Raw genomic sequence first — 21120 nt, 5'->3', positions numbered from 1 at the left:
CACCCTCATGGATGTCTCATGGAGTGAACTCTCAGCTACTGTGCCAGCACCATAACGGCCTACCTGCTGCCATGATCCTTGCCATGATGATCATGGATTCTAAGCCTCTGAAACTGTAAGCAAGTCTGATGGGAGCTGTCATTCTGTATATATGTTTCTCTTATTGGTTAATGAATAAAGCACTGTTGGCCAATAGGCAGGACTAGGAGACTAGGAGGAGAGAGGAAGTGGTAGGGGGATATTGAAGATGGAGGATGGAGAGAGAACACCAGCCTCTGTCTCCAGTAAGATAAGACCACGTGGAAGTATTTAGATTAACAGAAATGAGTTAATAATTAAGACAGAGCTAGCTGATAAGAAACTAGTAACTGGCCTACAGCTTTATATCTATTACAGGGTCTCTGTGTGTTATTTGGGGCTGGCGAGGCGGTGGGACCAGACCAGAGGGAAAAACCTACTCATAACACAAGTTCCCAGTAAACTCTTGCTTCTGTAAGTTGCCTTGGTCATGGCATCTTATCACATCAATAGAAAAGTAATTAAGACACTTCACATATGTATGTGCATGTCTGGTGCCCATGGAGGCCAGAATAGGGTACTAAACTCCCTGGAACTGGAGTTATGGACAGTTGTAAGTCACCATAGGGGTACTGGAAATCAAACCTGTATCCTCTGCAGGAACAAGTACTCTTGACCAATTAGCCACCTGTCTAGCCCTGAAAATTCAAAATTGTAATGGGTAAAATAATTGAATATACAATGACTATAATGAAACATGAAAACATGCTAAAACTATGAGTCAAAAGGGGAAAGAAAATTAATACCACAGTGAGACATCACCACACATTTAGTCAGGCTAAAATCAATAATACTGAATATATTTGATGAAGATGCAGAGCAACTATACTTGTATCCATTGCTCTCAGTAAGGCCAAATGGTACGGATGCTTTAATAATAATAATAAAAAAAATACTTGTCAGTTTCTTACAAAAAGAAAGATGCACTATATAGCCAAGAAATTCCACTCTAGGGTATATTCACTCAGATAAAAAGCTCATTTTCAACCAGAAAGCATTTGCTCAGTATATGGCTTTGCTGAATGCAAACATGAGTCTACCAAAACATGGAATGACTAAAAAAGGCCTGTGTTAGTCAGCTTTCCACTGCTGTCACAGAAATCTCTAAAAGAACCAATTAAGAAAAATGAATTGTTTGGATTTGTTTGTGCAGTGTCTAGGCCATGGTAGGCATGTCTGACAAGGCAGCACTTCATAGGGAGGTGTCTGTAGATGGAAACAGCTTCTTCATGGTGGCCATGAGGCAAAGAGTTAGAAAAGCAAAGAGGTGTCCATATCCCTTTAGGGGACTGGCACAGGGGCCCAATTTCCCCCCTTAAGGCATACTTCCTAAAGGTTCCTGAAGCTCCTTGCAGCACCACAGCCTTCAAGGCAACCCGTTAACACATGGGGTTTGGGGGAATATTTTGATTCAAACCATAACGTTTCAAACAAAAATTTTTAAGCAAAACCCAACAATTTCAACTATTTTAAGACCAAGAAAGTAACCACCACAATAACTAATTAAGGGTTAAAAGAGATCAACTCCCTCAGGGGCAGGACTGATATATGGGAACCATTAGAAAGGACTGTTGTTTGTCATTATAAAACCTTCCAGGACTATTGGTTTTTTAACTATGTAAATATATTCCTTTCATAAAAAATTTAAAAGTAAAGTCACGCTGTGTGATTCTATTTCTATGGAGCACTAGACCTGGCTAAACTAATCTATCGTTATGTGCTGCTTACTCTCAAATGACTCAGAAAAATGTTCTGGATACTCAGAGGAAGCAAGTGCCAAATTAAATGAGTTGAATGGGAAAGAGAGGGGAACCTAGGTGAAGCGTAGCTGTAGAGTCATCACAGTGTTACTTTGCCTGTACATATTTGATCAAATTGAAAATGATTTCCAAGTAAAACTATTAAAATAAGCAGACTGTGGTAGAAACAATTCAAACAATGGTTACCTATGGGGTGGTAATTGACTAGAAAGATGGATGAGAACTTTCCTGGGATACTGACAGTGTTCGGAATCTTGATAAGGATAGGGGTTATGTGGTGCATGCATTCATGAAACTCCATGAAGGGGGAGATTTATGTTCTGGATCTTACTATATACAAAATTAAGTTCAATAAAAAATAAAAAAATATTGAGCACAACAATACCCACGGCAGAGGTTTCATAGGTAAAATGTACAGATATTTGCAACTTACTTTCATATGCATAAGAAATACTTAAGATGAATTAGTGGACAGAAACAGCATGGATATAAGGGCAGATGTGTCAAAAAAGTAAAAACAGAAAAAAAAATTATGTAACGTCACTGGACTGCTCACTGTAAATGTCTTTCAATTTTGTTATATAATTGAAGTTTTATAATAAACTATTAGGAAAGAAGAAAGAAAACATAAAACAGTAGCAAGGCAGATATAAGATTTAAAAGTTTATAAAACTGGAACACATCTTTAAAAAGACTTCAAAGTACTGATAAGAAGAATGTAAGAGGTAAGGAAATTGGTCCACAATGGTCCACATTTGAAGTAGTAGGAAAAGTTCGAGAACGTAGGACTGTATAACATGAAGCATGTAAAAAGTTTCTTGAGAGCAATCCCCAGACATCCAGTATCACTACCACATGACGAGTTGTCCTTTGTTCAGTCAGCAATGTGCACAGGTAGACAGCTTCGCATAAGAATAGAGGGGCCCACATTTCCTTCAGTTTTGATAAAATTTCTACTCAAAAGGTTTTGCAAAGATCAAGATCTGGTCTTCATTTGTCAACTGAGGATTTTAAATTTCCCTCAGGACAGCTTGGAGCATGAAACTTTCATTTTCAGCCTGCCATATGCCTAAGGGGCACTGCTTTCTCATCTTTGTTGAGTCAGATACAAATATTATGGTTAAGTAAATACCCTGGAGAGAGCTACCCTTGCCTGCATCAATCTTGCTGGACCAGATTGCACATTTGAAAACACAAATAACCTGATGTCCATCACCAGGAGAAGAAATGAGGAAACTGTGGTGCAATCATATAAGAAATTATATGGGTGATTAAAATTAATGCATTATATGACTAGCATAAAAATGAATAAACTTTGGAGACATAATGCTTAACAAAGGCAGTTGAAGATTACATAAAACAATACTATTCATTGTCTGAGGATGTAAAATGCATAAAATGGTAAAAACAAAATTCAAAATAGCAGTTCCCTCTTATGAGAGAAGGATATATATATATATAAGTGCTCTCTCTAGAGGAACAGAACCAATAGAATAAATAGGTAGGTGGACAGACAGGCAGACAGGGAACTTACTAGAATAGCTTATAGGCTGTGGTCTAACTAGTCCAACAAGAGTTTTCCAACAATGAAAGATCCACGAAGCCAGTAGTTGTTCAGTCCATGATGCTGAATTCTTAGCTGCTCTTCAGTATATGCTGGGATTTCAAAGAAGTGGGCTCTAATGCCAGTGAAGGAATGGACTTGCTGTCAAGAGCAAGAACAAGCAGGCAAAGAGAGCAAGTCTCTTTCCATGTCCTTTTTTAGAGGCTTCCAGCAGGCATGGCCAGATTAAAGGTGTATCTTCCCACTCCAAAAGATCTGGATTAGAAATGGGTCTATTCCTCACAGGTGTACCCAGATGCTTCGATTTTAGTTACTTCCAGATGTAGCCCTCACAATCAGGGTTATATGGGCAGCTTCTGTGCCTTCTTGTTTTAGAGCTGAGACTTGATAGGTTTCCTTTCTTATCACTACAGATGAGACAAGTCAGAACCTCTCCTCCCAAAGAAAACAACAGAGAAAGAGCTATTTGAAAGGACACATTTCCATAATTATTGATGGAGCAATTGAGAGTATAGAATTATTACTCCTAGACATCAGCTTGGGTAAGGAAAGCCAGAGAGGGCTTGGGCTCCCCATGTCCTCATTCTGTTTTCAGAGTGGAGCTGACATACATGTATTAGGGAACAGTGAGAGCAAACTCCTGAGAGTAGGAAGGGCTCCATGAAAGGGATGCTCTTGATCCAATTCTCTGATTGAGGCTTCAGAGCAGCTCTCTGACAGTGCCAGAGGAACACTGGTTGGGAGACCTGTATGCTGTCATCATGTAGGATACCTCAAAGGACTAAATTCGAATCTCTATCTACATATGCAGAACAGAAAGCCTATTTAACATGGATTTAATCCCTCCTTTGGTTCATCTGAATGGTCCAGAATATCTCAAACCTGACATTGGAGTGAGGCAATACCAAATAACTAACCTGGAGTTGAGAAGCTTTTGAATTAATGAATCCCATAAGAGCTCTTAACCTCTGATCTCAAGTGATATAACACATTTTCTTACTTTCCAAGCTACTTTTAGTTAGATGTTCAGCTATTTGAAACCAGAGGCATCCTAACAGAAATAATGAGTGATAGTTGACAAGGTCCCTTGTCCACAGAACTCACAGGTAGGGAACTGAAGAGATTCATTATGTTAATGGTATAGGTCTTATTTGTTTACTTTTAAGCCTGTCCATTTTCTCTTTTTATTAAACAATAGATTATTTCCTCATATAATATAATCTCTGAATACAGTTTCCTCTCCCTCCACTCTCCCCAGTTCCTCCCCATCTCCTCTCCCATTAGGGTCCACTCCCTGGTCTGCACCAGGTCCCTTACTCTATCATAGCTTTCAGCTTAGTATTTTTATGGGACTCCTGAATGTGTGAATGGGTGGGCCTCTGATTCTTATACCCACTTCTGGGTTTCTTCTCTTGGTTTGTCTTGGTCAACTTTGGTTGTGTGTGTGTGTGTATTTATTTTTTTTCTTATTTTACATATCGATCCCAGTACCCTCTCCCTCCCTCACATGTCCCCTGACTACCCTCCCATCCCATACCCCCACACTCCACAGGGAGGATGGTACATTTCAGGAGGAGTCAACAAAATCTGTCAACTCATTTAGGGACTAGGCCCTCCCTCCTGCCTCTAGGTTAAGGGAGTGTCCCTCCATGGGGAATGTGCTCCCAAAATCCTTTCGTGCACCAGGGATACATCCTGGTTCCACTGTCAGAGGTCCCTTAGACTGCCCAGGCCTTCTAACTGAGACCCATGTTCAGGGGGTCTGAGTGGGTCCAATACTGGATTCCCAGGTATCAGTCTTGGGGCCAATTAGCTCCTCCTTGCTCAGGTCAGCTGTCTCTATGTGTTTCTGCAGCCTGATCTTGTCATCCCTCTTTGCATCTGGATTCCAGTTCGGCTCAGTGTTTAGCTGTGTGTGTCTCTTCTGTTTCCATCAGCTACTAGCCTTTCCACTGTTGCTCAAATTGTTAGTTGGAGTCAGTCTTGTAGGTGTCTGGACATTTCTCTAAAGTCAGTTTTCTCTTCAAACCTATAATGGCTCCCTCTTTTATGGCATCTCTCTCTCTCTCTCTAATCTCTTTATCCCTTGACTCAATCTTCCCAGTCCCACATGCTTTCCTCTCCTCCCCTTCTCTTTCTCCTAGCTCCCTCTCCACTCACTCCCCCCTCCACTCCCAATATGATCAGGAGATCTTGTTCCTTTCCCCTTCTGAGAGGGACCTTGTATGAATCTCTCAGATTCCTCCTTGTATCCTAGTTTCTCTGGCGGTGTGAGTTATATGCAGGTGATCCTTTGCTCTATGTCATATATGTCTTGGTCAACCTTGATGTGATAGTTTTTGTTTTATTTTAGTATATTTTGTAATGTTTTGTTATCTCTTAGAAGGCTGTTCTTTTCTAATGAGAGTCTTTACACTTTTACTCTGTTTTAATCTGTTCCTGGAATACTTCTCAGTCCACCAAGAAAAGTCTTGGGCAGAGGGCATGGGAGGGTGGGAGAGAGGGAAAGAGGGGGAAGAGAGAGGGAGGGAGGAAGGGAGAGGAAACTAGGATAAATAAAAATAAAGAAAGATTAACTGCAAAAAAAAATCTTGGGAAGAAATCTGTTGCTGCCTAACATCCTGAGAAAGAGACAATCATGAAGGTCACTTACAAAGGAGACTGCCAGGATTGACATGTGGAAGGAAAGAGAAGGAACCAGGAGTGACCTGGGCTGTGATACATTCCTGACAAAGACTTAGATCAACAGGGATGTATAACCCGAGGATGGCCTGTCACAGTTGTAGATAGTTAGGATGACAGCATAATATTCTTGTAGCAAAGAACTCTAGAACTTGTCTAGTGACTTGTTCCTAATTGAATAATAAAAGGTGTTAGACTTTTAACTCCCATAATTATACAATGTCATATAATATTGTGGCTTGCTACCACACTCACTGTAGAAAGTCTCCTTAATGGTGTGACAAGGTAACTATGTTGGGATGCTAGATTCCGAACTAAAGGCAGACCCCCCAAACAATAAATAGTAAGTTTTTAAAACTAGAAGCCAGGGTTCCAGTTCTACCTGCACCAGCAAGGGAATAAATTCTGCTGACCACCTGGCTCCAGAAGTGGATTCTTTCCCAGTCTAATCTCCAAATGAGAATAAGGTTTGACTGTACCTGTGAATGTACCCTGGAAAGTTCCTAAACAGAAGACTTGGTAACACTATGCAACATAGCCCAAGCAGTTGGAGAAACAGGACCTTCAGCCCCAAAGACATGATGACAGTGCCGCCGTACACTGTCCACCACAATCCTAGCCATCCTTCAAAGCATAGTCTGCAGTTTGTTGAGGCTGCCCCAACATATTGTCACAGAGCTGGTGGCTGAAATAAATAAACGGGACTTGATCTGCTTGCCTTTATGGGTGGCAGAAGTCTGAACTCACAGAGTGGGCAGGACTGTATCAATTCTGCTAGGAGACAATGTGTTCTAGCTTGTGGTAGTTGTTGAGTTTTCTTAGACTGTGGCTTCAGGAATTTACCCTCTGCTCCTGTCTACACATTGCCTTCTTCCTTGTGTCCCTAGCGTTTTTCCTTTTCTGCCTCATAAAGACATGTCCTCTCTATCAATGGATCCTTGGTAGGCACCTCTAGGATGCAACTTCCCTTTGAAAACTTTGCATTGCTGTCTTAAACTTGCCTACCCTCAACCGTATCCCATAAGCTCCAATCAGGTAACAGATTCCAATTGTCCAATATATCCACTGTCAAAATCTCATACTTGCTGGTGTTTATGACCTTGGGAAAATCATTCATTTATTTATTTAACACACACTGAGTACCTGCTATATTCCAGACACAGATGGGCAAAATCCATCTTGGGGCTTACATTTTAAGAAGACAGACAATACACAATGCAAATGATTAAATTATATTTTATATACTCACATATTTTGTGTTAAGGATTGTGTGAATGATTAGGAAGTTTGGGCTAAGATGCAGTTTCAAATAGTTATTTTTATGGGCTTTACTAAAAGGTGATCCAATGAGTTAAGACCTCAACGGAGTGGTGAAAAGAGTCATCCAGGGGAAAAGCCATCTCAAGTTAACAGAACACTATGTGTGAAGGCCTGTGTTAGGGCCATGCTGTAAGTATCCAAGCATGGCTAGATGTTGAGGTAGTAAGGAGGAAGGAGAAAGGGACAGATTAGCAAATGAAATAAGAATGGAAAAATGAAAGGTCTTGATTTTTTAAAGCCCGTGGGAAATAGCAAGGACCATGGCTTTTCCTTTGAGTGATATGGACAGTCTCTGGAAGGCTGTGATTATGAGGCAAGAAATGAGAGATACAGGGTCACATTGGCTGCTGAGCAGAGAAGAGTCTACCAAAAGGTGTGGTTAAGTTCAATTCTAAATATGTGCCCCTTCATTGCTACCAAAGTTTCTGTCCTCTGCTTATTTAACAAAACACTACTCTATAACAGAGGTGATAAATGTTTTTAAGTTCCAAGTTAGCAGGACTTAAGTCAGAGGTGATGTGTGTGGGCTAGACCCAAACAAGCACATCTTTCCAAAGCAGATGGTTTCCTTGTGCTGATAGCAAAGGAGAACTCTCATGTTGCTTTGGAGAAATGGAGAGAATCACATGAGGAAGGATGTATATAACCCTGGAGAATCCAAGAGTGACTGAACCCTGGTAAGAAAGCAACCACTAGAAAATGGGACCTCAAACCTAGAGCCACAAGCATCTGGATTTTGTCAACACCCTGAGTGAGCTTGGAAGGACATGCTTCCCCTCTGAAATCCTCCAGGTAAGAGCTAAGCCCTCCTGGTACCTTCATTTCAGCCTGGTGAAATGACTTCTCCAGACTTCTGATTTATAGAATCATGAGCTAATACATGAGTGTTATTTCAAGTAGCCAAGTTTGTGGTAATTTATTAGTCAGCAATAGGCGCCAAGAGAGGAAGCTGAGAGACCAATTAAAAAGCCATGGCAGTAATTCAGACAATAGAAGACAGCAACTTGGTCCAAAATAGTAGCCATGGAGACATTTGAAAGATGTGAGAATATCAAATAAGAACATGAAGATGAAATTGCTTATCAATTCATGGTGAGAATACAAGGGAAGCATTTGAGGATATGGCAGGGGGTGGTTAGAAACTCTAACTAGGATGTGTCATTCTGGAGGTACCTATTTAATTGACAAAGTTGTCTCTAAAGGCAGGAGACTAAATGAAACCACAAAGGAAATATTAAATCCAAAAATAAAGCCTGAGGCATTCCAGAGTTAGGTGATCTATGAGACGATCTTGACAGAGGATGAAAGGGAACAGCAGTCACTGACTGTCTGGGCTCTGGTTTCCTTATTTGTATAATTGATATAGCAATTACACTTACTGATAGAATTATTGAATTCAGCAATGATTATCTAGGTGTGTGACTATTTAGATTCAATAAATATCAGCTCTTACAGGAGAGACTAGAGGCCATTTCTTGCCTGTCTCCTCATCCTTGCCCTCCAAGACCCTGCTTCTCCCTCCCCATCCCTGCCTCTCCCTTCCCAGCCTTTAGCAAGCACCAAGTGCAAGGGTTTTGAACATAGTCATCACTAGTTCAAGATCTGTTAATGTGAATGTAATGCTCTGGTTTAGCCTTCAAAAGCTAGGATTACTCTGTCGTGCTGAGCAAAATGAGCAAATCTTTTGGCCATTTGCAACTCTCCATTTGCAGATCCAAGGAGAAGAAGAAGGGGTATTAGGAAATGAATTCCTTCATTCCAGCACCCATTGAGGCCTCCTCACACATCCATTTTCTCTGTAGGTTTCCACTCTGAGGCAGAAATAAGTAGAAACAACATAATAACAGAGAATAATCTACGTTTTTGACAAGACAAGGTCGCAGATACTTAGTTTTCAAATGAAGTACCCCTGCATAGTCATTTCCTTAGACTCTTGAGATATTTATAAACTCCTAACTCAGACAAATACTGCCCATAGCAAGTCATAATTCTTTCCCATGTGTCTTGCTTGCAGTTCCAAATGGTGACCTGGACAGTGGCTACTGAGAATGTTAGCACATTTTCCTCCTGAAGTCTCCTCTGAGACATATTTACTGAAATACTTTATTGCCTCTGCATTGATAATAATTTAAAACTGCAGTTAAGTGTGTAGCAGTTAAGTAAAAACATGCATCATTTGGATTGAATTGGTTAAGAAAAACTCAACTGTTCACTATCTTCCATGAAATTTTGAAAATTCTGGGCATCTAGATCCTTGAAAGGAAAAAACTGTTCTAATTTGCCAAGCTTCACAGAAATGCACTTATAAGGGCTATTCAAAGCTTCAACTTTGGTTGCCTGTGTTTTAAAGTTACTATTCAATATCAGCAAAATATGTTAATTTAATTAATGGTACCTATACAAAAGAATAATTTCTAAGGTGCTCTTAGTCTATGCAAGACCAGTATGTTGATTTGTTGATGCGAATTTAATTAGTATCTTCAAGCATAACTCCAAAAGCCCATTTTATCTAATTATCACAACTATGTAAACCATTAGCACATGGTACTTGCTATGAAATGGTTTTGCTACACGATCCAAGCTGCTGTCCTACCCTGGGAGAGTGTCTAACCTCAGTATGTTCCCAAAAAGAAACTTATGTGTCTACCTTAAGTATATTTAGGCTCAATAGCTCCATAGAAAGCAACATAAAATCTGCTAAGAAATTAGACTGTGATGCTCTGACAAGTGTCAGGAAATGCCCCCAATGAGTGGCCAAATTGAGTCCCAGAGCGCCACATTGTAGAGATTAACATTGACTAAAGAAATCAATTTGTTGGGCAATATTGGCTTGACATTTTCAGGTGAAGAATATTGTTTGTTTTGGGTATATTAAGAATGATTTCCCAATAACAAGAGCATCTATCTTTCAGCTACTCCCAGTGTAAATAGATCTTAAAAGCAAAGGGCATTTCAATATGGTTTTCAAAGCTACTGTATTTATACACAATTCTCAAACTCCAAAGACTATGTGTGGGTGGTGATTCAACTCTTTGGGAAAAGGTAATTGTGTTCCAAGTTTTTGTGAGTTTGGTAAGTAACAGGACAGTAGACACCAGGCAATGAGGTCAGAAAGAATTGAATTCCAACCCTATAAAAGTTATTGTTTACTTTATGACTACACACACACACACACACACACACACACTTGTAGCTTAGTTACTCATCTGTACTTTGGAGGATATGTAGCATTATCTTGTATGAGTATGCTAGAATTGCCATAAAGAAGTAGCACATACTTGAGGAGAAATAGTTCTTCTCCTCCTCCTCCTTCTCTTCCTCCTCCTTCTTTTTCTTCTTCTCACCCTCCTCCTCCTTCTCTTTCTGTTTTAAATTATCTTTAATGGATTTGAACTTATTTAACATATCAAGTAATTTCTATTTTTAATACTCATTCAAAAGTTATTGCATTTATCACTTTTTGATTTAAATCAAATGTGCTACTAAATGAGAAAAAGTGGTAAAACCAATTGTGCACAGAGAAAATTTCCCCAGAATAAAATTATATATTTATATGGAAAGTAATGATTTCAAGGGTATCTTCTTTTGTTTTACTCTATCCTTGAGATTATATTTTAATTACAATATTTATTCCTTCTCTTTCCTCCCTCCACACTCTCCCCATTCTTCCTCATAGTTATAGCCTCCATTTTCATCAATTGTTATAGTATGCATAAATGGATTTGTGCATACATATATAATGTGTAATATTATATTACAAAATATGATATATGTTACCGAATATAACCTGTTGAGCCCATATAATGTTCCTTGTATATACATTTTCGAGGAATTATTTTTTCTCTTTTTATGTATTTAGTATAGTAAAAAAACTATAAATGCTATGATAGAAAGAGGATCCATTTTTCATAATAAAATCTTAAAAATGATTTGCATTGAATGAGCAACAGGATCTTGAAACATGGAAGTTTTGTTAAACAAAATTTCAAAATTATAATCCTTCCAGTGAAACATTTTGCCATTTTATGTGCTAACATCATTGTTCCTCTACAAAGAATTTTCCTCAACACTATCTATTTACTTAAAAATATATATGTAGATATTTAACTTCCTGAGTGACTAGTCATACATCAAATATAATTTAATGAAATAATTTTAAACATCTTAGAATAAACTAGTATAGATTTATAATGTATGTTTGTGATAAAATTCAAGAGTATACCAGAGAATTTGTACTTAAATTCTGAGTTAGAAAATATGATTCATCCCCCACAAACAAAACAAATCAACTGTTTAAACAAACTGTTAATAAAAAGGATTGCTGAGAAGTTCTATTTTCTCATTTATTAGCAAAATGCAGATAGGCATTTTAGACTGCCAGCTTGGATGTTTCCTACTATATACACCAAAATGATTCATTACCAAGAAATTTCTTGGTATTTACTTTATAATACAACCAATCTATACAGTTCATCTCTCCTAGCTGACAATCTTTTGTATAAAATCCTTCCTCTTCAGAAACCCTGAGGTAAGGTAAGTAAAGTGGCAAACACGGAGCCACAGTTCTCAGTTCCCTAGGAGACTGCTGCTAGGCTTAAAAACATCTTTTTTCAAAGGCAGCTGGAAAACTGTGGGGCTACTCTATACAGTTGTTAGAAATATTTCCAGAACAACTTCATTAAGAGGGCCTAAAATGCCCCCATAAACAATATCCTTGAAATGTTTGTTAATGTCGAGATGCAGGCCAATTCCCACCTCTACCACTGTCCCTTCTGTTACCATAGTCATGGCTCCAGCCATCATAATTCCTGTGATAGTAGAAATCCTCTCGGCTGCCTCTGTAATGACAATCAGACCATGATCAGAATAGCGTTGCTTGCAGCTATAGTGTCTGCCTGCTAGGTAGGGGTGAGAATTCTGTCTTTTACACTGTAACGACAATGCATCTTGGTGCCACTGGGAGCTGGAAGACTGGTTGTGATTGAACTGATGGAGAAAATCCAGACTGATCTGCATGTAGAGAACCAAATTTCCTACCATATGACATCTGTCTGAAAACATTGTTCACCACTGCTTGCTACTCATAATCTTCTAGAGAAGAGAAGGACCAGTGGACCATCTGTTTATGTGGTAATGACATATCCTTACAAACGCACATGACTATAGTTGTATTTCATTTAGAGCAAAAGAAGCACAGAACCCCTTAGAAAACAGAGGCATGGCACTGTTAGGAGATGTGGAGGTAGGGCTTAAATTTCCAGCATGATACTGGGGATATGACACACTGCCATCCTGAGAGGCATGACTAATTCCTGATCCAAACTGAATTTTAAGAAGCCTCCGGAAAAGTTTGATTCCACTGAGAAGACACATGGCGTAAGGAACAGACACTTCATGCTTGAAATTTACAAATGCAAACAGTTTCAGTTTGCCATCTTTATCTTTGGGGATTTTCACCTTTATTACTGGCCAGCCTGGTGAAACAGGTCGAAGAGAAGCTCCTCCATCACCTTCGTCTCCAGGTTGCCCACAAACAGAGTATGGTTGGCCTCTGCCCCCATCTCCACGTCACTTTCGGTCTCAGGCCTAGTCTGACTGCTGGTAGCTGACCAATTGACCCCATTGTGCACTCTCAATAATACACATAGAGACAGCTGACCTGAACAAGGAGGAGCTAACGGCCACTAGACTGATAGCTGGGAAGCCAGCATGGGACTGACTCAGGCCTCCCTGAATATGGGTCTCAGCCAGAAGGACTGAGCAGTCTAAGGGACCTCAGACAGTGGAGCCAGGATGTATCCCTGGTGCACCAAAGGTCCTTGCGAACACATCCCCCATGGAGGGATAACTGCCTTAACCTAGAGACAGGAGAGAAGCCCTAGTCCCTATTTCACATGACCTGTCAGATCTACATGACCCCAACTGGATGGCATTCCCCTATGTATGGAATTGGGGTGGGGGGATGGGAGGGGAGGGTGGTTAGAGTGCATGTGAGAGGGCAGAGAGGGTAAAAGGGAGGGAAGGAGGGAAGGAAGAAGGGAGATTAGGAGGGAGAGGGAACTGCGATCGACCTGTAAAATAATAAATTACATTTAAAAAAATGCTTTGACTCCAAAATTTAAGTTCAAGGACAAGTTACTGGGGAAAGGATTCAGAGACTCAAAAAAAAAAAAAAAAAAAAAAAAAAAAAAGCACTTACAAATTTTGCTCAGGTAGCCATGTTGGTGAGACATTGTGATGTCTATTCCTGGTTGAATCCATTATTGTAGCCTGTAGGAAAGCATGATGCTGGAGAAGGAGCTGCCTACATCTGGATCTGTAGCCAGCAGGAAGAGAATGTCACACTGGGCATGGCTTGAACAGCTGAAACTACAGAGCCTATGCCCAGTGACACACTTCCTCCAATAAGGCCACACATACTCCAGCAAGGCCACACCTCCTAATAGTGCCACTCCCTATGGGCCTATGAGGACCATTTTTAGTCAAACAACCATATTAGTCAATGTTCATTGCTGCTCTGTTCATAGTTAGGAAATGGAAGCTCCCTAGTTAGCTACCAACTAATTAAAGTATGGTACATGTACACAATGGAGTTTCATTTAGCAATAAAGAAAAATGAAAATTTCAGGTAAATGATCTAGAAAGCATTTTAGTGACTGAGGTAATCCAGACTCAGAAAAACAAATAACACATAGTCTCACTCATCTATAGATCTCAGTATCAAACCTTTAGATTTATGTGTTTAATGTATAATACCCGAAGAATCAAGAAAACTAGAAAAGGATTGTTAATGGTTAAGTGGAAATCACTTTCCCTCTCCAGGCTTCAATAAAAGTAGCAATTTAAAAAAGAAAAAGCATGGCCTGGAGGATTCCTGTACCGCCATGATTTGTGTGACAGTTAATGCTTTTAGACAATAAAATAATAAATAATACACCAAAAACTATTTGTAGTAGTTATGGGAAAAGTGGTATACTTTTTAGGTAACCTCTAAGTATGGCCAAAGTCCAGGGAAATGCACATTGAGTTTCAGTGAGGTGAGGTGAGATGCAAATCAATTAACAGATCACTTGCCTGGAAAATGTGAGTCCCTGTGCTCAATCACTAATACTGCCAAGAAAGTAAATACACAGGGAGCAGGAAGATTGAGTTGGGGGAAAATACAGGAGAGCAAAAGAAGAGATACCATAATAGAGGGAGCCATTATAAGTTTAAAGAGAAAACGGGCACTAGGAAATGTCTGGAGACCTATAAGGATGACCCCAACTAACAATCTAAGCAATAGTGGAGAGGCTACCTTAAATGCCCTTCCCTGATAATGAGATTGATGACTACCTTATATGCCAACCTAGAGCTTTCATCCAGTAGCTGTAGAACTAGACACACACAAGTAAACAATGAGCCAAACTCTTGGAATCCAGTTGCAGAGACAGAGAGGAGTATGAGCAAAGGGGTAAAGAGCAGGCTGGAGAAATTCACAGAAACAGCTGACCTGAACAAGGGAGGAGTTCATGGACCTCATTCTGATAGCTGGGAAACCAGCATAGGACCAACCCAGAACCCCTGAACATGGGTGTCAGTTTTAGGAGGCCTGGGCAGTCTATGGGGCCTCGGGTAGTGGATTAGTATTTATTCCTAGTACACAAATGGATTTTAGGAGCTCATCCCACATAGAGGGATACTCCCTCAGCCTAGACACATGGGGGAGGGCCTAGGCCCTGCTCCAAATGATGTGACAGACTTTGAAGAACCCCAAATGGAAGGCCTCACCCTCCCTGGGGAGCAGAAAGGGGATGAGATAGGGGGCCAGTGGCGGGCAGGAGAAGAGGGAAAGGAGAGGGAACTGGTATTGACATGGAAAAAACAAGATTATAATATAAATAAAAAGAAAGTAAATACACAACGAAATAGGCTGATGAAGATCATTGTTAACTACCAGTTTCTTTTATGCGGTAGATCTCTCCTTTCTTCCTATGTGTCCTACCTCAGTAAATGTTCCTACTTCTTTCTCATTCTTTGTCACACTAAGTCAAGAAATCTATTTTATTCTTTCCCTGTTATAACCCCCTCAACCAGTGAATTGCAAATTCCTAAAATTATGTTTCCTGTTTCCCAAGTCCATTTATTTCTATCAGCTCTCCTGCCATCAACTTACTGCAAGTCATACAATCAAGAGTGTGGCAATACTCTTCATCCCCCTACTTGTATCCATGCCCAACTTTTATGCCAAGTCCATCTCACTGTATCAGCTCAAGAAATGTCATAAGGAGGTACTGGCAGAGGATCAAGTCCAGCTCCATAGCTTATGTCTCACAGCCACACATGACAAACTCTGTGGATGCTCAAGTCCCTCATACAAAATGACTTAGAATTTTTATATTATTACATAATCCTCCTTTATTCTTTAAATCATTGTTGATTCTTTATAATAAATGTTATACAATGTAAATCCTACATAACTAGTTACAATGTATTGTTTACAGAATAATGCCATGAAAAAAAAAAACAATTTGTACCTGCTTAGTACAGATGCCATTTATTCTTATATAATACATTTATTCTTTGTGAATTTCATACTATATGTTTTGAACATCCTTAAGCCTACTTCTTCCCTTAACTTGTCCCAGAATCACTATACACCTCCGAACTCTATGTTCTATTATTCTCTGAACAACCCTTGCAATTTTTCTCTTCAGGTATTTTTTATCCGAGTCTGGCTGAACCCATGAATAAGAGGGACAGACTGTATACATAGATTTAGACTATATTATCACATAGTATGATGTATTGTACAATGCATTAAAGTATTATATACACACCAATTATAATATTTAGTATATTGTACTTAAATTACATACATATATGTTTATCTCCCACTAAGGAAAAACTCTTCCAGGCACTGTCTAGGCTGAGGGAGTATCCCTCTATGTGGGATGAGCTCCTAAAATCCATTTGTGTACTAGGAATAAATACTAATCCACTACCCGAGGCCCCATAGACTGCCCAGGCCTCCTAAAACTGACACCCATGTTCAGGGGTTTTGCATTTTATCTCACAGCTTGAACTTAATTCTTATTTTGATTTTATTTTAAATTCATTTATTTTCATGTAGAGGGATGAATGGGTGACTGGGAGAGTGCCCATGTACCAGAGCATGCATATGCCGATCAGAGAACAATTTGCAGAAACTGGTTGAACTCAGTTCTTAATATTTGTTTGCATACATAGTATCAAACAGTCTATACCAAACCATGGCTAATCTATGGGTATATGTTCGATTAATAAATTAATCAAGTACAGTATTTAAATCATAGATTTTTCATTTAAATAGACATGGATTCAAATTATAGTTAAGAAAGCTATTGACAAGCAAGGGGAGGTACTGTCTTCAGATGTGTGTCCACTCGTGTGCCTACCAGACTCCAGCAGAGATTTTTAATCTCATAATAACACAGGACTTCATCAAATCCAGAGCACCACAAACAAAAGACAGGAATGTAGAAAAGAGAATAAGTGGCAAATTGGTGGTGAACAAGGGAGGGAGGGAAATGAGAGATGAGATGGTACAGATATGAGCAATTGAAATACATTAGACACATGTCTGAAATTTGCGATGAACAAATTTAATTAAAAGAAAGGGAATCATCTCATTTGAACTATTTTTTTTCACAACTTAAATTCAGAACAGTAATTGTACATGTAATGGGTTGCCTGTAGCAATAATTGTTAAAGGACTATTCAAGTAGCAAATTCTTTCAATATCTCTTATAGTTGTATATACTGCAAACAAAATAAATGGTAATAATGTCTATAAAAAGGTTTAACTCCTAGAATCCAGTTGCAGACAGGGAGGAGTGATGATCAAAAGGGTTAAGACCAGACTACAGAAACCCACAGAAACAGCTGGCCTGACCAAGGGGGAACTCATAGACCCAGACTTATAACTGGGAAACCTGCATAGGAGTAACCCAGACCCCCTGAATGTGGTGTTAGTTGGGAGGAGTGAGCAGTCTATGGGGCCTCTGGTAGTGGATCAGTATTTGTCCCTAGTATATGAATGGACTTTGGGAGCCCATCCCACATAGGGGGATACTCCCTCAGCCTAGACACATGGGGGAGGGCCTTGGGCCCTGCTCCAAATGATGTGACAGACTTTGAAGACTCCCCATGGAAGGCCTCACCCTCCCTGGGGAGCAGAAAGGGGATGGGGTGGAGGTTGGTGGAGGGAACAGGGGAGGACAGTAGGGTATAGGAACTGGGATTGGCATGTAAAACAAGCTTTTTCATGTATGTATGTATGTATGTATGTATGTATGTATGTATGTATGATTGTGCCAGGTGGTGGTGGTGCATGCTTTTAATCCCAGCACTCGGGAGGCAGAGGCAGGCAGATCTCTGTGAGTTGCATACCAGCCTGGTCTACAAGACCTAGTTCCAGGACAGCCTCCAAAATCCACAGAGAATCCTATCTCGAAAAACCACACAGAAGAAAGGTTATCTACAAGCTACTTAGATTATGTGAACCTCTATTCTCATCTATCAACTATTAATAGTAATGCTTTCTTCTCTGAATGAAAGAAGGTAGTAAATATAAAAGTAAGTACTGACTTCAAATGCAGCCTACATATATACACATAAGATCTTAAATATCAACACATATACAGTATGACCTAAGGCATGAGAAATGCCAAACACATGGAAAGTGCTCCTTGACAGTGAGCTACCTTTATTACATTTGAAGATGGGGCTCCTGACATTCCCCCAGTGTATGAGAAGTATCTGATGAATGACCAACCAGTACTGCCTAAGCATCAAATGGTCTTCAAGTTTCATTCACATAGCTGAATGACTCTGTTGCTTACAGAATGCTTATATACTTACCCAACTATTCTATTTTCTGCTCCTTACTGCTGGATTTCAGGGTTCAAGAGAGCCCCATAGCTTACCTAAGATGATAGTCAAGGCTAGAGAAACCAAACATCCCAAATTGTTTGGGAGAATTCCAAGTTATGGGTTAGGGCCCACATAATTAACAGTGCTCTGTGTTGCTTTTAAGTGGATTATGGTTTGGGCAATAAGTTATGTGGTCATTCAAGTCAAGAATATATTTCGTACTTGTTTTCAGTTTGGAGAAGAAAAAATTCTAAGTGAGAACCATCTTAATGCTCTTTCAACAACAGCCTCTCTGTTTTGGTTGGAGAAAGACAGAAGTTATGCTTTTTTCTTTCTCTCTGTGTATATGGCTCCACATAGCGCACAGGAGCAAACCACTGGGGAAATTAAGAGTGGTACCAGCCGCCTCGCCTCACAGCCTCTAGGTTCATTTACATGAGGAGCTAGTCTGCTTCAGCATCTGCTCCTATAATTGCGTAAACATGGTGTCCTCCTGGACTCACAGGCCTTTCTTCCTGTAACTCTACCCCAGCACTCTTTGTAGGCACATGGCAGGGCAATGCCTGCAGGCACAATGTGGACAGATGGTTCCCTATCGCAAGCCTCTCCTAGATTGCAGTTTTAAGGAGTCACTTTATTCTACAGCTATTGTCCTTACCTAGCATGCATGCCAAGTCTTTCAGGCAAGACTCTCATTACTGTTAGCACCCCTTGGGGTTTTTCTAGGGCCACAGATGAGTATTGAAGACCACAAACAATCATAATGAAGACAATTGAGCCTGGCTTTGCCAACACTTTGTTTGATAAGATGCATTAAGAATTATTCTGGTGGTCAGCCTCGACCATTAATATTTGTATCTATCAATTTGGTTCCTCCCAATAGGTTTTGTCGTTGTGCATTAGAGGCAAAATTATTGTGTGTGGGGATCCCAGCCAACATTAACCGTGGTTGGTTTATGTCTACAATGTCCATCAAGAAACAGGTGACAGAGTTAGAAACCATGGCTTTTGTTCTATATATCACAAGATTCCATTGTGCAAAGAAAACACAATCATGTGGCAAAATAACTTAGGCAGATCAGTGGAAGGTTGTGCTTATTCACTGAATCAGGTTGTGCTTATTCACTGAATCCATAGATTACCTATAGGGGTCCCCAAGAACAGACTGATAACCAAGATGAGCACTGCTCTGCCTTCCTAGGACTTAAACATGAGAAGGAGGGAGACATGGAAGCTATTATTTTAAAATATATTCTTGTTATAAGAGTGATAGCCAATGGACTATATAAAGAGGGTGTGAAGAGGGAGCTGAGGGACTAATTCCTATAGTGAGTGACAGCTAACTTACCAGTCAGAAATGTGAATAAACATTTGTAATATAGGAGCTGGCCACTTTACTAATTTTAAATTTGGGTGGGACTTATTGTATGCTAACTGTGGTGCCAAGTTCTATATGGAATGCCAAGGAAAGTGAAAATATGACAGAAGGCATTTTGTGTGTCTACTTTTGAGGACGGAATACTAGAATAAAAATCTTCTGTGTCTTCCTACTTTCATTTGACATAGTTTTGGGGTTTACCTACATCACCATGTACCTATAGTCCATTAATGCTGTTACTTCTGACTTTACAAGTATATGAAATACATGACTACCATTCTACAAATGCTAGAATTCCTTTGCCTTACAAAGATTTCTGCGGGTTCTCAGGAAAGAGCCCATTGCCAGTAAACAGAACAGAGCATCACCAGAGGTTTGAAAGCATGTTATGAAATAGGTCTGAAAAACCCAGAGACCAGGCAGGCAAAGCAGAAAGACCGAGAAGAAAACTCAGAACAGGCAAAAGCAGGCAATATAGAGACAAGGCAGGACCATGGGGGATAAACTTTGATACTGTTCAAATCCAACAGTGTTTTCCCTTCCTCTCTCATTTGAAAACTCACACAACATTCTGATCAGACTCTGCCAATCAAACCCAAGTGCCAAGGCTGCCAAATCACATGTGATTTTCAATCCTGGGCAACAGGTATGGTTTTAAATGAATAATATTTTTTAAAAATACCATCTTACTTTTTACCAATTCATTTTAAATTCTCTAAACCTCATCTTTTGTCAATGATATATTTGATGACTCTTGGCATTTTATGGGGGTTCATAAAATAATTATGACTGTGCCATTTGCAGAACAAAGTCAGTATCTTGGGAGGAAATTACTATTGTAATTTGCTGTAATGACTATCCTGAGTTTAAGGATCTGAAATGTGTGATTAAAACACACAAAAAGCTAAGAAAAATATTGAAGTTCATACACAAGGACTTCAGTGCTAAACTAGATAACTTTCTGCCAAGCTTTTAGTAACTGAATGCTCTCCCTTGGCTTTGACCCTGTTCCACTGCATTGAGAAGCCTTCCTTGAATCATCAGGAAAATTTTCTCGGCGTTACTACTTCCTGTCCACAGAGAAGAGGGTTTTGTTTGCCTGGTGCCATACGGAGGCCCTTGTACATGCAAGGTAAGAGTGTTGCCACTGAGGTGACTCATCAGTCAAAAAAGAGAAACCTTTAATTCTAATCTCAAAGGCAACTCTAAGCAACAACCCTGCATTTTATCCTTTGTGCCTCCCTTCCCTCATACCCCATAGGCCCAACCAGTTTTATGAGGGAATAAATGACAAGTCCAGATACTTGTTAAATCTAGACTAGTGGTTCTGGAACTGCCTAATACTGTGATTCTTTAATATAGTTCTTCATGTTGTTATGACCCCCCAACCACAAAATTATTGTTGTTTCTACTTCATAAGTGTAATTTGGCTACTGTTATGAATC

The 21120-nt window shown here is 39.7% G+C and overlaps 1 pseudogene; it reads right to left on the bottom strand.

Annotated features, from left to right (window-relative positions):
• Positions 1 to 12130: 12130 nt before the first annotated feature.
• LOC127217840 (RNA-binding protein 7-like) lies at positions 12131 to 12965 on the bottom strand (annotated as a pseudogene).
• Positions 12966 to 21120: the final 8155 nt, after the last annotated feature.

The sequence above is a fragment of the Phodopus roborovskii genome, unplaced genomic scaffold, assembly GCF_943737965.1.
Source record: "Phodopus roborovskii unplaced genomic scaffold, PHOROB, whole genome shotgun sequence".
Lineage (NCBI taxonomy): Eukaryota > Metazoa > Chordata > Mammalia > Rodentia > Cricetidae > Phodopus > Phodopus roborovskii.
The sequence above is the reverse complement of the archived record's forward strand: the minus strand, read 5'-3'. Positions and strand labels throughout refer to the sequence as shown.